The sequence below is a fragment of the Wyeomyia smithii genome, chromosome 3 (assembly GCF_029784165.1).
Source record: "Wyeomyia smithii strain HCP4-BCI-WySm-NY-G18 chromosome 3, ASM2978416v1, whole genome shotgun sequence".
Classification (NCBI taxonomy): Eukaryota; Metazoa; Arthropoda; class Insecta; order Diptera; family Culicidae; genus Wyeomyia; species Wyeomyia smithii.
This window is the reverse complement of record NC_073696.1, coordinates 231,627,894-231,645,270: the sequence shown is the minus strand read 5'-3', so window position 1 is coordinate 231,645,270 and position 17,377 is coordinate 231,627,894. Positions and strand designations below refer to the sequence as shown.

The window sequence follows — 17,377 nt, the reverse complement described above, 5'->3', positions numbered from 1 at the left end:
ATATATATATATATATATATATATATATATATATATATATATATATATATATATATATATATATATATATATATATATATATATATATATATATATATATATATATATATATATATATATATATATATATATATATATATATATATATATATATATATATATATATATATATATATATATATATATATATATATATATATATATATATATATATATATATATATATATATATATATATATATATATATATATATATATATATATATATATATATATATATATATATATATATATATATATATATATATATATATATATATATATATATATATATATATATATATATATATATATATATATATATATATATATATATATATATATATATATATATATATATATATATATATATATATATATATATATATATATATATATATATATATATATATATATATATATATATATATATATATATATAAATATATATATATATATATATAGTGTTGAAATGTCATCATTTGTGACAGAACACACAATACTAATTCTGAATAGATATTAGTACATAAATAAATCATTACAAACATTCCCCCCTATTAAAAAAAAGCAAAGAAAATCCAAAAAAAATCTTTGATTGAAAAAATAGAGTTTCAAAATGTTATCAGAACTACGAAATATTCAAAACTAAACTAAGAGGCAGAGTTACAATGTTCCGGTGATGCTAACTGATATTTCAATATTTTACATTAGACTGGAAGCTTTGCAATAATGCTTTTAGATTGCTTAGTTTCCACTCTGGAGAATGATAAAGCTTTAGAAATAATTCTCTTTGAGGCTTTTAACACTCAATTCAGACACTTAAAAGTAATTATTTTGTAACAGATGAATTTTCGAAAACCAAAATCGAATTATTTATATTTCATCCATGAAACCCAAAAATTGATGTTGCAGAATATTTATATTCGAGAGTAAAAGAAATTTTTTCAGCGCCGTTGAGAGAGTTAATTTTAAATTGATCAGACGTTTACTTACTTGTGGTAAAAATTACACCACGAACGTTCGAACGGAACTTTTTTTTTAATTTCTCTTATATTTTGCTACTTTTTGAACACAGTCAAATAGTCTTTAAAGCAAAGTAATTTCAAAACAAATTTGAAATCCTATTTTCAATGGTTTTTTGGATACAAACATGTCTCGTTGTAACATTTCTCAAGTTACTGCAACTTCTGAAACTGGAAACGTATAAGAATCCAACTGATGTTTCAAGTTATGGACTATCAGTTTTGTATCTTTGATGAGTAAACAATTTGAGAGAATCACTTTATTTAATGACTGATCGAATTCAAATTAAGTACTTGGGTTTATTACACGATAGGAAACATCAACATCACAGAGTTCACTGATGAGTATATAGATATGTCTGTCGACCAACATGGCTTTATACCAGTTTGATCAGTTACAACAAATTTGCTGAATTTCACGTCAGAATGCATCATATCTCTGGAAAAAAGCGGTAGTTGACTTAATCTATACAGACTTGAAGGTGGAGTTTAATAAAATTGATCATAAAATACTGCTGCACAAGCTGACTCGCCTAGGTGTTTCTTCGCAACTAACGTCTTGATTGGAATCCTATTTAACGGAACGGGAACTTTGCGACACCATTGACGGTTTCGTTTAAAGACCATTCTCAAACAATTTGGAAGTGCCTCAAGGTAGCAACCTCGGCTCGCTACTGTTTACTCTTTATTTAGCGACTCAGCCTGATGATTTAAAATTATATATTGAAGTGCGCATGGAGAAGGATCGTTGGCTTCTACAAGACTCGCTGATCACGTATGTTGATTGGTGCCGCAGGAAGAAACTATCAATAATTAGCAATGATAAATGTCAGGTTATATCGTTCCACCGCACATTTTGTGTGATTTTAACATTGGGGTGAGAATCAACCCCAAGGGTCCGATTAAAGAACAAAAATGGACTCTAGAATGAGTTTCGACTCATACCGACCGGCGGTCATTTCCGGAGACACGCGGCAGTTAGGTCTCCTCTTCATGATTGCCAGGGATTTCTTGGACTACCATTGCTGAAAATCTTTGTATTGTGCTCTCGTCCTCCCAATTTAAGAGAACGCGTCAATCGTGTGGCAACCGTATCAACTGAGAAGCCTTAAAATCGAACGTATGCGGAAGCGGTTCGTTCTAAATCGAGTCTACTGGAACTCCGGAGAGAAACAATTCTCTTTTCGATTTTTCACCCTATTCTTTAGTTTTTTATTTCCTGGTTTTGTCCCTGTCACCTTTAGTTACCAAGAAAAACTTTATCGCTACTTATTTTTGTCATTGCCTGATTATTCCGCTCAGGGCCGGATTCAGATGGTGTGGGGCCCGGGGCAAATTTATTTGTGAGGCCCTCTTTTTTTGAACATTTAGAGGTAACGTTCTGGGAGGTGACGAGCAAAAAAAAGGTCGCCCCAGGACTAGGGGGGGGGGGGCCTTGAATCGGGAGGCCCGGGGCATTTGCCCCCCCCCCCCCTCAAATCCGGACCTGATTCCGCTACTATGCGGACGTGGCGAACTCTCTCACGGGAAGCATGGTGTCTACTATAAGTGGCGAAGGCATGTCGGGAAAACATACTATTTCAGACTTTGCAACGGAAGGTTGCTTCGATTGTCTGTCTGTCTGTGGGAATGGAATTTTGTGTACATACTCGGTTCTGGGAATTTTGCTGGAGGAGAAAAAAATTTTGAGACTTATCGTTAAACGAAATTTTATAAGTCATTTTCAGTTGGCATACTACTGTTTATGTCATGCAATGAACAACTATTTGAATGTTGTTTTCGAATTGACCAATGACTGGACTATGAGACGGTTTTTTTTAATACCAAGTGCGTTCACGGTAAGCGAAATCGCTTATGATAGCAAAAAAACACTTCAACTTTTATGTTGTTCTCTTCTATTCTATCTCTTTAACTTTGTCGGCACTCATATACCTTATAGTAGAGATCGCGATCAGTTGTCATAGTGAGTGACGTAAGCGGGCTAAATATTATCATAATTTATATTTTTTGACGTAGAACTACGTCCCACGACAAATAAATGAGGGTACCAATTCGAAAACCGAAAACATCGAGAGCGTCACGAAAATTGCAAATTTTAACATCCACTTTCCAACCGATTCCCTTTATTCTTCAGCAATAAGTTGGAAATTCATCTATGAACCCGCCTAGTTGCTAGTTTGACCATACGAACTATTTTACTATTGAAAATTGTTGAGCCTTGCTGAACCGGGCTCGATTATTCGAAATTTTAGACCCGATTACACGGATTGTGTTCGTTTTACTCCTCGGTTTTAATTTTCATTTGGAATTTCATCTTTACTGTCTTTTCCGGCATATTTGTTATCATTTTTGTTGCTTCCGGCATGTTTGGAACGATTCAGAGTTAAGTGAAACCAATCAATGTCTAACTTTTTTTTACTTCTCAATATTCCACCAATTTTTTCTGAGAAATAATTTCTGGCTACTCCTGCATCATACAAGTAACATAACAGAAGAAATTATTTATTTTAGGTTCGTTGGTTTCGAATTTGAATAATTTTTTATAGAATTCGATTGTCCGGAGTAAAATTGTTTACTCCGGTACTCCGGATAATCGAGTCCGACCTGTAATTGGGGTTATATAAGAACCTGCTTCTGCTCAAACCAATCAGTTTATTCTTTTCCCCAGCAATATGTAAAACTCAACAGTTTTACTGTTATCTGCTCTCATACGACATTAAAACGCATAATCATGTCTTATTTATGCAAACACTGTGCTAATGAAAATGGTCACGCCTTCAAGAAACGCAAATTTCGATTGATCTGAGTGGTCGCCTAATCCTTGCTTTCCCTAACACGGTCGACAATATTATACCTAGTAAACCGGTAATACCTTCTTGGGCTCTATGAAACCCTGTTTCTGCTCAAACCAATCATTTTATTAATGTATAGCAGCAGTGGATAGCAATACCGATGACGGTAGCGGTATATCCGAGCTCTGTTGCAAGAGGATGATTTATTGGGAACTGGATTTCAAATATCCAGCTGCCTTCCATAGCAGACGAACCAACAAAGTAAACAGCACATTTCACAGCGCTATATTTTGGATTTCCCTTCTGTGTGAGAAGCATCGTCAACGTACAGACATGTCCCCAGTTCTGTGAAAACTGAAACCAACTGTCCTTTTAAGGACGACCAGATGTTTTTATTAAAGTAGTAAAAAGGAGTTTGTCACATCTGAATACTACAGTAATCCTGAATTTTCTACCCATAAATGCAGTGCTGTTTACTTCTAGGAACTGTAGGCGTCTTAGTAAGAAAACACCATGATTGTTTCGCTGTGACTTCACAAAACAAACAACGAACAAACTATTTCAGAATCGGCATAATTCATAGTTTCATAGTGTCGAAAAAACGGGTTTGAAAATTAAAAACTTATCATTTTCATAAAACCTGGGTCTATGAATATTAAGACTTCCAAAGATACATGAAAGGTGAAGTATGAATCATGCCAATAGGTAGATTAAAATCAAATTGCAATACATGCGAAGAAATGATATCTTTTGTAGTACTGTGGACAAAATTAAGTTTTATCACTATCCGTTATGTTTTGGCGAGCGTTGTTCTTGATTAAGCTAGCGAACGAGTCTTATGAACAACCACTTCAACTTTTTATCAAAAATAAACCTGGAAATATTAAATTTTATTTCAACTCGTTCTTCATCTGAAAATGTCCTCTGTTCGTTGTATTAATTTTTTTTCTATGAGAAATATTTATATCTTCTAAAAAAATAAAACAATTTCTTTAAGTGATTGGTTTGGATACTTGTAATTTATGTTCAATTCAATTGTTTTGGACTTTACTTAATTGGATTCTTTGCAATATTTCCAACAAATAATTTTTCTAGTGAATCCAATTGAAACTTGGAAACTGTAAAAAATGCTTCAATAGAAAAAATCGTAGAATTTATTACTAGAAAAACAATATTTTACAATATTTTACAGGTTTTATAATTTACCGTGGTAACAACTACAAAAAAATTTTTTTTTGTGAATTTTGAGCTTCCTAACATATTTTGAAAAGTGTATAGGTTATAATCGCTCGTCTTGTGACTGATAATTATTTTGGAACAGAATAATAGATATATATCCGTTAAAAATATCAACTAAACTCCAGGTAAAACACCTTCATGGCCCTTACACTTGAATCCAACCCACAGAACCTCCCTAGGACTGTCATGTAATAATGTAATTAGCCATAGCACGGATCTGTAAGTGAGTAAATTCAACCTTCCCGGAACGTGGCAGAAACCAGGTTCATCCGATTCCTGGCTGCGATTTAACCTTCTACCAGAGTTTCGGCATGCCGTGCTGGTCGCGCCCTCTGTTCCCGGATCGCGTGCCAGATTAATACATCAGACACGATGACGAAGTGCTGTTTGTCCTACGGGCGCACTCGGTCGTACAGCTGTGGGGAGAAAGATTTACAGACTACCAGCTTCTCACTTTTACCGCTCTGTGGTCTTTCCTTTTATGATTGTTTGTTCTGTATTCCCGGTCCCGTATGCTGAGTGCTGGTGCTATTCGATTTATGTGGGATGATCATTACTGCCGGTTTGTTCGAATGTGGTTATGGTGTCTGAAACAGGGTTTCGCTGTACGTCAACATTGTTTCCTTCCGAGTGTCACCCCGTTGATGGTGGGCTTAGAAAGCTTGCGCTCATTTTCCTGTACAGTTTCAGGTTTAAAAATCGACGTTCGTAACTATGTCGCTTGTGTATTATACTCTCTTTTATCCAAGGCTAAAAATGAATGATTGATGGGCTTCCGTGTATGGGCCTTGCAAAAAGTGTAAACCAACAGATAAGGCGTTGTGTAAGTGATATAAATGGACATGAGTCTTTTTTCTTTCGCTCTATCCGTGTGTTGCGAAGGCTGTCGATCGATTTCGTTATCGTGGTATTTATAATCCGCTACAAAAGTGCCATCCTTTTCGCGGTTGGACGATGAGAGGCTATATACATAGCAAATACATAGTCTGGAGGACGGAACAGATCACATCACACTACCGTCCGATACGACAGATGACGGTGTTCAATGGGCTGAACAGCAGCTTCTGGTTTGTTTACCTCTTCATCATTCAGCCCGTCTCTGTTTACTTTCATCATCTGATTCTGTACTGCGTTTGTCGTCCGTATGCTTCAAAGAATGCTGATAATTGTATGTTTAAATTCAACATTACGAACTTGATTACGCATTCGGTGACATCTGTTTGTGGTGGTCCCGATTATCAACTGATTCTTGGCTGTATGATATTCCTGATCAATTTGTGTAGGCGCGTGTCATTGGTAAATTTATAATCACCGAAAAGGTTTTTCGGTTAGCCTTGGATGAAAATCACCAACACCAGTTTTTATGTTATTAAAATTAAACAACTTCGACCCTAGAGATAGCTTACACGATGGCGATCGAGTCATAAGCCACGTCCCACTCAAAAATGTAGGACCGTGATCATCAACCGGTTTACAACGAGTCAGCGGAACGACTCCACCCGATGCTTGAGTGGTAATTACAACGCCGGTGAGAAGTAGTAGTGAGTAAATACTTTTTCAGCAGCGGAGTGCCTGTGCGATGCAGTGTTTGATGGATAAAATAGTGTAGTCTGTTTCTCCAACGAGATTTACACGGTATGAGAAAAGCAAATGCTTTGAAATTCAGAGGAAAAAATATTTAGAAAAACCAACTGACCAAGAACTAATTTGGAAACTTGAATGCTTTTGATTGACTTGAAATTTGCTGTTTCATCCGCCTAAACTTTTTTCGTGCAGAACTGAAAAGTCAAACGTTCCCCAAGGCTTACATCTGGGGTTTAGAACGGTTGTTTTTTTTTTCAACTTCTTAAAAAAAATTCAAAATTTCCAACTTCGTGCACAACTAGACTTCACAGAAAGTCAAAGGATCTGACAGAGAAAAACTCACTGAAAGATGGCTAAAACATGGAAGCTTAATATTAATTTTTCGCACCCACACCAGCAACGAACCACCCCAACAGTATAAACTCATCACTGACTTTTCAGTATCGCATCATGCCTTGTCACGAATGCTGTCGTTATTTGCAGTAACATGTCCAAAAACAAATAAAGTAAGAGCATACCACACTTCGACTCGGTCTGCCCTGCCGGGGGCATTCTCCGAAAGGAGTCAACAAACATGCGCCCTTTCGGAAGGTGTGGTACTAGTTTACATATACCTATAAATAAGTACATATGCAGTGCGCGGACGCCACATTCCATCCATGCACACTGTACCTTCAACTTCTGAAGCGGCGGCAAGAGAGATTTCTTGGAATTTGCCGTTTGCGCGGTTCAAAGAGTGACGAAGAGTGCTCTTCTCACAGTTTCCCCAAGTTTTCATTCACCTAAGTCTCAGCGGAAGCAGACTCATTCGCGGGTTTAGCTTTGTTGTGCGTTTATGAACTTCCAACGTCAGGGTGTAAAAGTAAACAAAGTGTATCTCACAAACCTAAATCTTTCAACGACAATCTCGTTAGTCACCGCGAAGCTCATTTTGCTGACTCCCGCTGATAGGGTAATTTCAGAACGAAAAGGTCACAAAAAGATTGTCGAGTTTAATGTCAGATGATACAATGTTGACATACCCGAATTATTTAACCAGGCAAAGCTATCTGTGTGCGGCTTTGACGAACAGCAGATATGATAGTACACAGAGAGCACAGAGGCAGAGGCAAACAGACGTCGTCGTAGGTCGGCATCGGAGTGAAGGCGGTGGAAATCGCTTGAGAATGAAAACTGACTGAAACTCTCCTTCGCCTTTACACTTCCTGGGCCCCGTCGTCACTTACACGTACTTCATCCGGGCGCATCGGGCGATGAATACTAATTCGAGTCCGATATGATTAATCTCGTATGGTCGGGGAAGCGGTTCGCGATGAAAGGAAACGAAACGAAACGAAATTGAAATGTTCGGTGCGAAGGATAAATACACACCAGAGGAAGAAAGCTGGCATTGGGACGAGATTAAAAGTTTTTCGCTTTGCTTTGTAGGAAGTTTGTTGAATGATAGGGAACTTGCTTTACTTGTGGAAATCATTCACAAGAAAGCAGCAGAGCTGGATGTCTATGTTTGTTGGTAATGTCATGGGATCAGTGCGTTTCGTGCGTGATTCGATTTCTAATTTTAGATGTTGGGTCCCTACAAAATTGCATCCCAACCATCTATTGGCGAAAAAATTGTTTGCCAATTTTCGGTTTACTTTGCAAGTCCAGATTGGAATTTCTATTTATATAAACATATTACCATTTTACTTTAATGGTTTCTTTCTTAATCAATAATGTTATAAAAATAAGTTCGTACAATTTTCAACACGTTCTTCTAGAGCTTCATTAGTACAACTTACATTTCTGAAGAGAGTAAAATTGCACAAGGATTTCAATTATTTTTTCACTCGTGTCTTTGTAACCAAACATTTCCTGCCATGAAAAGTAGCAAACTTTTGAGCATTTCCAGAGAGTGATGCCATATTTAAAAGTTACTTGAAAGTTAGTGTTTTGAACTTAACTTCTTTTAATTACATTTTACAAGAAAACGTTATTCATAAGTTTTGAATTTTCATAATTTTTGACAATTTGCGATTATGCGGGTCATTTATACAAACAATTGTTCCGAATATACAATTAAGCGATGTGTGTGAAAGACGTTATGGAATTAGGTTCCACTTTTTGCCTTATTGGTCTACTGTGCACTGGTCGAGGCGATGTCCCTAGCAAGTTCAAATTCGTTTTCAACGATAATTTCGTAAGCGTAAGCTAGGTATTTGAAGTTGCGGACAAAAAAATTAAAACCATAGATTCCAAAATATTCAAGCAGGAGTGCCTGAAAAAAATGTATTCTTCCAATTACTAAAGTTCACAATAAACATGTAAAATCTTTGCTTGATTTGGTAAGCTGTCATACAGCGAATATTTCTCGATGGAAAAAAAGCGATTTTTGATTGAGTAAAGGACTACAGCTGCAACTTTACAGACAGGATTAAAAATCCATCATTGCTATGATTTTGTTGCATGGAACTCATAATGCTTTACAGTGAGAAACAAAATATTTTAGATATAACAAACCTTTTGGTAGAAAATAAGGATTGTGCGCAAAACCACGACCGCAATGCTGGCGTAGAGCTACTTAAAGCTGTTTGTTACATTACTTGCATTGTTACGCAAGTGATAAGTTCGAAGCAAACTTCTCATTTGACGTATGACTACAATAATCTACAGAAACTAGGAAAAAACTACACACATCTGCAGGTCAATTAAATCTGCACACGGGCTCTGAAAATCTGCATTTTGAAAAGCACCTCTGGTATCCCTGAAACGGTCAAGTAAGCAACAGCAATGCATTAAAAAAAATATGTGGGTTTTTTTTAATAGGAGATGTTTTGTGATGAATTAATTATTTGCTAATATTTATTCAGAATTTATATTGTGTGTTCTGCCACAAACGGTGACATATCAACACTTAAACTTGTGGGTTATTTTTTTTCTCTGCTTCACCTCCCATACGCGCTGGTTCGATTCAAATGGTGTGTTAATGTGTGTCATTCCAAGAGAATCCAAGGTGAACTCTTATGGATGTAGTTGTAGTTGTAGTTTCAGATTGAAATTGTAGTTGTAGTTTCGATTAAAATAGCCTGTTCAAATTTTCTTGCTGTAAATCGAACTTTTGATTTAATCTCAATTTTGATAGAGAAAAAAACTTCTCGGTTTGTGGGGCCCAAAAATGTTAGCTCCCCTTAAATCCGGCCGTGCATGTATAATTTCGGTGAGCAAGTTTGCGAAAATGCTATGGAGAAAAATATTATGAACTAAGTTTTTTTTTTGTCTAATCATTTGTATCCTAAACTTATATTCCATCGAACTATATAAGTGCATTATTTTACTCAAAATATTAGAAATTTCAATTGAATTCAACACGAAAAATCCATTTTTTATCATTTCGCTAAATCCACGGTTTCGACAAATTTACGAGAACATTTTTTTTACCGTGATAAAATCGAAAAAGCACTGTACATCTGTTTCTCAAAGCATGTTATCCGATTTCAGTCAATTATCCGAAATATTTTTTTGGTGTTTGGTTTCATTATTTATTTTGAAATTTTGCCTTTACTATCCCTTCAGCACATTTGTTATCATTTCTCTCCTTTCTGGCATGTTTGGGACATGTCCGAGTTAAGTGAAACCCATAAGTGTCAAGTGTCATAAGTGTATTTCAAAATAAGACATCTTTGACAAATTTGTAGATAATAATTATATCTTTTCTAAAAAACATGTATACCGTGAAAACAAGAAAAAAAAATGACAACAAAATTAAAAATTTATTATCTCAAAGAGCAATTTAAGATAAAAAAATTATCAATAAAATTCATCGTTGACTTTTTTGTTTCTCATTTTTCCATAATCGGACAGCCATCTTTGTTTAGCAAACCAAGCAAAAATGAATTTTTAAAAATAAGCAGTTTGAAATAACTCTTTTCTCGATCAAACAAACCGTCCTGACTATAACTGAATTCTTGATACAAAAGAATCTTACTTTTTTTATTTTTATTTTTTTAAGGTCAAACAATTGTTATTGTTTAGCTAATTATGCAGTTTCCGTAGTAAAATTCATATTTCATCATTTTTCTTGATTGTTTTTATCTTTAAACATTTTTTTAACTGTGCTTATATTTTTGAAAAAAAAAACAAAATCTTTATCTACAACTTTGTCGAAGATGTCACATTGATCAAACAAACTGTTCAAGCTTTGAAATTATTTGTAATCTGTGAAACCAATTTTACATAAACCTTTTTCAAAAACTAGCCGAGATTGAAAAAATTCTAATAGCACAAAACGACACCTTTTAGCTGATAGCCTAACATCTGTGTAATATTTTAGTTAGCTTAAAAATGGACCATTATGAGCGCTACACTTTTTTTACAGATTGCTTATTCATGTCAGTTCCCCAGTTTCGCAAGACACAGAGATTTTCTACGGTATGTAATGCGAGCGTACGAAACATTAATCTTATTTCGTGTTGGCAAACAGTGGATTTGGACTGATGGAGCTCTCAGTCAGTTGTTGTTTGGAAAGGAAGACAATCAAATTCCTTTCGCGTCGAATTCAAAAAGATAGGAAGATATGCTGTACACTGTTCGTTCGCTAACTGGGCTGAGGGCCTAGCTCAGTTAACGAATGTCGCTCGCTAACTGGGCTGGCATTTCAAATGTCGTTAAATATCGAGGGGGATTTCGACTTAATGGCGCAAGGCAAAACTCTCAGCGAAAATTTGGAAATGTTTTAAAAAAATACACTAAGAATCCTGACTGATGAACAGAATAAGAAAAAATAAATTATTAGCCTTGCGTGTGCTTTATATGCACTTACCGTTGCCTGGAAACATATTCTTTTCATAAAACATTTATTTGACTTGGAAACGAATATATAAACATCTAGTGGATCGCATGTGTGATGACAACCAAAATCCATTGAACTGAAAAAATCAATCTCAATTCACCATTCATGTGCCCCTATCTCGTTTTGACAGCAATATGCCAAACGCTGATTTTTGACGTTCATCTGCTTTTTAACTGGGCTATAGCCCAGTTAGCGAACGCCCAGTTAAAAAGCAGCCCAGTTAAACAGCACCCAGTTAGCGAACAGTTACTGTACTTCTAGCAACGCAACAGTTTATTACGCTGCGTGTTGCAGCTTGCAGCTGTGCGGCTGGGGTACAACAAAATTCAGTTCGTGCTGACGCTGACTGATGGGAGACATGAGAATGGAGTTAGAAATGCTGCATAAGGGTTTAAAACGTGATCGTCAGCTATTTGAGTATAAAAATGCCATTTAAATGCTATAGTGTATTCGATAAAGATTTTAAAAAACTCAAGGGGCAACTTAAATAGATTTTTGATTGATCCATCTAAGAGTGAGATAAAAATTTTATTTTTTATTGCTTGACAAATCAAAGTGAAGACTTCAGCAAAGTTGTTGGTTATCTTAAGCAGTAAAACTTTGCTGAAGACCCTATGGTTCTTGAAAATCGACCACATACAGGTTGTTTTATACACATCCTTAAAATTTCTTAATAAACAGAAGCCTACTATGTTCTAGACCTTTTTCAGATTTAGGAAGAAAATATATCCATCATTCTGCCGAACATACCTTACGCATACCTCAAAATTTTTCATTGGTTTTATGGCGTTTTTGATAAAAATAATGCACTTTTTTATGTTGATTTTTAATTGAAAAGTACGAAAAATATTTATGTTTATGGCACCGTACATTATTTGGAAAACATGAAGATAGAAAAAAAATCACCACATATAATTGTGTGTCACTAGTGTGTGTTGATGCCCAGAGATGTAGATACCTTCATTTTTTCAAATTTTTGTTCATTTTATGGTTCATCCAAAACCGTACCAAAATTCTCCGGAAGGGAAATATCGACGATATTCCCTCTCACCTTCTGCGTGAATTTTTATGTTTAAAACAATTTTTTTATAATCAAAGTATTAATCAGCCTTAAAAAAATTTCTCTTTTATTCGCTATAATTGCACTTGAGTCACTTTTGCAATTATTTAGAAATGAGTTAAACATAGAAACCGCAGTTTTGGTTACTATGGACAACTTTTAAAGAAAACCCTGCGGTTTCTGGCACAAGATAAAGACGCTGGCGTTTACACTTTTCCGATTAGGTGAATCTTATAAGACTTTTATGCAATGATAAATTTTCTTACATCCATGTGTTTAATCGACAAATCATGTGCTTTTGATTTTTGTCTCGTCTTACCATATACTCAACGCACTGTTGCGTGTTGCATATTGATATTTGAAACATTCGTTTGAGCAGAAAGCATACTCATATAGCCCAACCCAAAGAGTGCATTCCCAATCAATTAAATATAATATTAAATATAAATATAATATTTTGTCAGCTATGTTATGAACAGCATTATTCTATCGCATGCATGCATGCAGCTCAGCGCTGATAGATCGAAATATGCGTTTCAAAAAGGCTTAGCAATTTTTAATAGCCCAAAAATTCGCACGACCAAATTATAATTTGGGCAGACTTATTTTTTAATCGATTGCTGCAAGAATGAAGAAAACTACCCGAGTGAAAAGCATTTTGAAAATGATTTTTAATTTTTCTTAAAAAGGTAGTTCTACTTCAAGAGAGCGGGATTAAGTAACGTAGAACATATTTCTCTAGAATGCTATGTTTTAGAGCAATATTTTCAAGTTGTTATTTTCAGATTGAATTTAAGTTTGATATTGAGTTATTATTTTAACTTTGCATTCTTTTAACTTTTGTAATAAACGGAAGGATGAGTTTTACAGTTTTTTTTTCGTTTTAGTTAATAAAAGCTTTCTAGAAAAAAAAACTTTGTTTGAAAATCGATCTCGGGGTTCAAAAAGAATCATTTGAGATTGAAAACATCAACTGATAATCTTTTTATTTTTACAATTACATATGTAGTATATTTTCTTTCTCCAATATAGCCAAGCTGGATATTTCACCAGCTTATATAGCTACCATGGATTTTAAAATTGCGTCTGGGGTCGATTTCCTCTTGGTTGGTATTCGGCTATTTTAGTTTGTTATGTCTAATAACAACTATCTTGAATTTCAAAAATGTTTTCGATTTTAGACATTTGGACATCAGTCGGTTTCCAAAAATACCCATATTGAATAACATCAATATTAAATAATATATCAGAATTCGCCATTTTCGATTCAAAACTAGCGTCTAGAGTTGATTTTCGGCATCGGGGCATCATCCCGGTCCCGAAAATGTCCAATATATCCTAGAAATGCAGGCAACAACATCAATAAAACCATCTGCGTTCCGGAAGTTCGCATTTTAATTAGCCTCGCCTGTTTTATTCATTCTAATTCGATCAAATTTCAATTAATCCGATGTGTGTGCCTCCAAATATAGGTCAATCAATAAGAACACTTGACAGTGCCACAAAAATACAATTATCATTGTGCTTTACCCTTCCCACGACACTTTCGTTTGACATCGTTTGCTGTTTTTCACTTTCTAGGGAGAGGTCAATTAAACTTGGCAAACACAAACCGGTCTGTGATCAAAAGGCGGCGTCACCCTGTCCACTGGTAGATAGGCAACATCTAATTGAGCGCATCGAAGCTCGCCCCAGTTTCATAATAAATTATCGCAGCACTTTCTAGACTAACGTCGCTGCCTTCGTCGGTCGCCTTCCTTGCTGCAGTTTTGCTGCTACTTATTGGACTTTTGACACGGTATTTACGTATCTACAACACGATTACACCGTTAAGAATGTGAAGGTACCGAGTAAGAGTTCTTGCGCTTGTTATTCACTGCTGCTCTCAACAAGCGCGTAATCCGTGTAATCTTACACACGTACGGACGACAGGCTCTTTCCCCGGTTTTCGTACATCAGAAGCAATAATATTTCCCAAGGTACAGGACTGAGCGAGACACGACAAGGTCCAGCCATACAAAGTTAGTATCTAAGTGAAAGGCATTTATCAAATTACCGACACAAGCTGGCCGTGAGAGGTTCTTGACGCTCGACGAAGTGCTTTCTCAGGAAAGAGGACAATCATGTGCGACACATTTAAGGTGATTGTTCCGATCTGTTGCGATTAGAAATTTCCAAGCAAGTAACCGACAAAAGGCCACTGTACACCGATCGATATGCTGAACAGTTACCCTGCGGAGGGAGCTCGCCTCGGAGTCCTACAGCGCGCGCACCACAAGCAGATAGATGATACGCTTGGGATAGTATCGGATTCTGTGCGACACCGAACGCGCGCCTTGCTCCGACGAATGGAAAAACGGTCTGCACAGGCACTAGCAATAGTACTAGCCACAGATGGCATTGTCATTTGCGTTACTGATTCGGAGGAAGAAATTTGTCGCGTCTAGGGACGACGGACTACGCATTCAATAAACGGCGATAAATTGCAAATTGGATCAGATATTTTTGAACCACACGGTGACATTGACTGGTGCTCTTAGCAGTGAGGTCGCACTAGCTGGTTCACTTGTGGCGTGTTTCGTGTACACCATAGCCGTGTACACGGGGGAGCTGGGAAGTTGATAGTTCAAGAGATCTTCGCTTCCTAAATTTGACATGGAAGTGTAACATTCATTTGGGTGGTAATGTCAGAGCGATAATTAATAAAAACAATTTGTTGTGAAATTTTCAGAGTAATTCGAAGAAAATACAATCCCTAAAAGGTGCCCACAATAACTTTCATGGTGGAAGTAAATTGCACAGAAACATCCAGTTCAAATTTGAATTGAAAAAAAAAGTTATTGTTCAAGAAAATGACCGGAATTGAATTTAAAATATTCAACGTGGACTCAATCATCTGTTGGTTGAATAAAGTATGAAAAAAATGACTCTAGCCGAAGTCGGAGCATTTTGCCCGATTAACGGCATAATCCCAAAGGGATAACCTACAATGTTCGCGCAGTAGCATTCCGACGGTGTTGCCCTCTTTACGACCCATGTGTCTGTTTGTGGTTGTGGTGTGATCCACCGACCTGACCAGTCGTCATCGGCAGCCGCAGCAGCGGTAAAGTTCAGGTAGCTCTGGCCTTGCGGGCAAAAAAAGAACTCCTCACCTTCCAGCAAGACAGGCCCTCACAACATCCGCGGGCGATTTCTTTGTGTGAGGTGGTGATGGACCACCTTCCGGAGCGCAATGAGTTATTCATGCTTTGCGTGGTGTACGGAGCGGAAAAAAAACCTGGCAAAATTAACGCAACAATGCTCCAACAGTATTTTATTATTAGAAGGAAAGCATCTGCTTTACATATCCATGTACGTGTGTAGCTTCAGCTATATTTTTATTAGCCGATTCGATTGGAAGGAGGCATACCGCACCTTGCAGTCGCTTTCATAGCTTCACCCTGGCATGGCTCTGGAAGGGAGCAGTAGAGGGCGTTTTCGCTGTGCGTAATTAATGTTCTTCCTCCCGTGTTGGCGGGTCCACCTCTCGCGGGAAATCGCTCGTTCGTGTGCAACTGGCCCCCGTATAATGTAGTTTGATTACCCCTTCGAGATACAGGCGAGGCCGTGAACATCTGTCGGAACCATTTCTCGACCCTGGGTGTTGGTGTGGTGTGAGTCAAATACATGTGATCACGATGACCGATACTGACCCAGGAGGAGCTGCTGAAAACTGTCAGGTCGAGTGTTTATTTTGATACTCTTGAGGTACCAGATGGGTAGCTCCTGGATTGTGATTCGTGACGGAAAGGTTATTGCTAAGAGCAGTTGTGTATTTTGAATGTTATGACCTCGGAAAAAATGTTTAATAAAATATTTCAAGTACCACGATCAATGAGAATAACTGTATAAATTCTCTAATCAGTCATCAAACTATCTATACTGCCCATAAACGCATAAGAGTCACACTGCCAAAAACGTACAACTGAGTAAAACGCAGTAGACGCAGATAAACCATAGCATTTTTTCCTTCCTATGGATTCAATCAAAGAAACAAAAATTTAAAATAAGCATTCATCCGAGGTAAATATATTTGTGCAGAATACTTTTATATGCAATAAGGTTATTGTTGTTCCGATCAGTACACTTTATTTGGTCTTTTAATGAAAGTTACCCTGATTTTCTGCTAATTGGTTTTAGCTCTGAGCCTGTTATGCGTTTATTCGTAACGTGGGACTGACCAAAATCAATATTTTTTTCATCATTTTAGCAACAAACCTAACTTTTGTTGGAAATTTTCGAGAGCACACGTAATGTAAAGAAGTTTCTAAGGTTTATCTCAAAAGCGATGAAAATTCACATGGGACTGTTATGCATTTATGGGCAGTATAGAACGGATTGAATAATTTGATCAAGGCGGAAAAATATGACAACTAAATTTTTTTTCTACTGCCGTCAAAAAAGGTGGATGAACTTAAAGAAAAACTGATTCATTTCTCATGAAGATACATTCAATATAACGGAAGAAAAACATTTAACATCTGAGAAAGGTTCGTTCTGACGAAGCTTTCTTATGATATTGGAACAAGAGCGTTGTAAGGCCGTCACGTGGACTTTTCGAATGCATCTCTTGATTCTACCAATAAACTGTTTGCAGTTCGTTGATCTCCAGTTATTTTTGCACCAAAGGAGTTTAAAATACCAAAAAAATCTTCTATTGGACGACACGGAGGTAGATTCGTTGGGTTGCGTATTTGGGATGGAGTCAAGTGGTCGTTCAAGAACGTTTCTGTTTTTTTTCGTAATGTGATGATTTTTTATCCGGCCAAAAAAC

General features: G+C 36.4%; 1 protein-coding gene across 3 annotated transcripts in view; it reads right to left on the bottom strand.

Moving 5' to 3' along the window:
- Positions 1-17,377, bottom strand: part of LOC129731942 (FERM, ARHGEF and pleckstrin domain-containing protein 2) — a 152,573-nt gene that overhangs the window by 120,909 nt on the left and 14,287 nt on the right. The gene's annotated exons all lie outside the window — the stretch shown is intronic.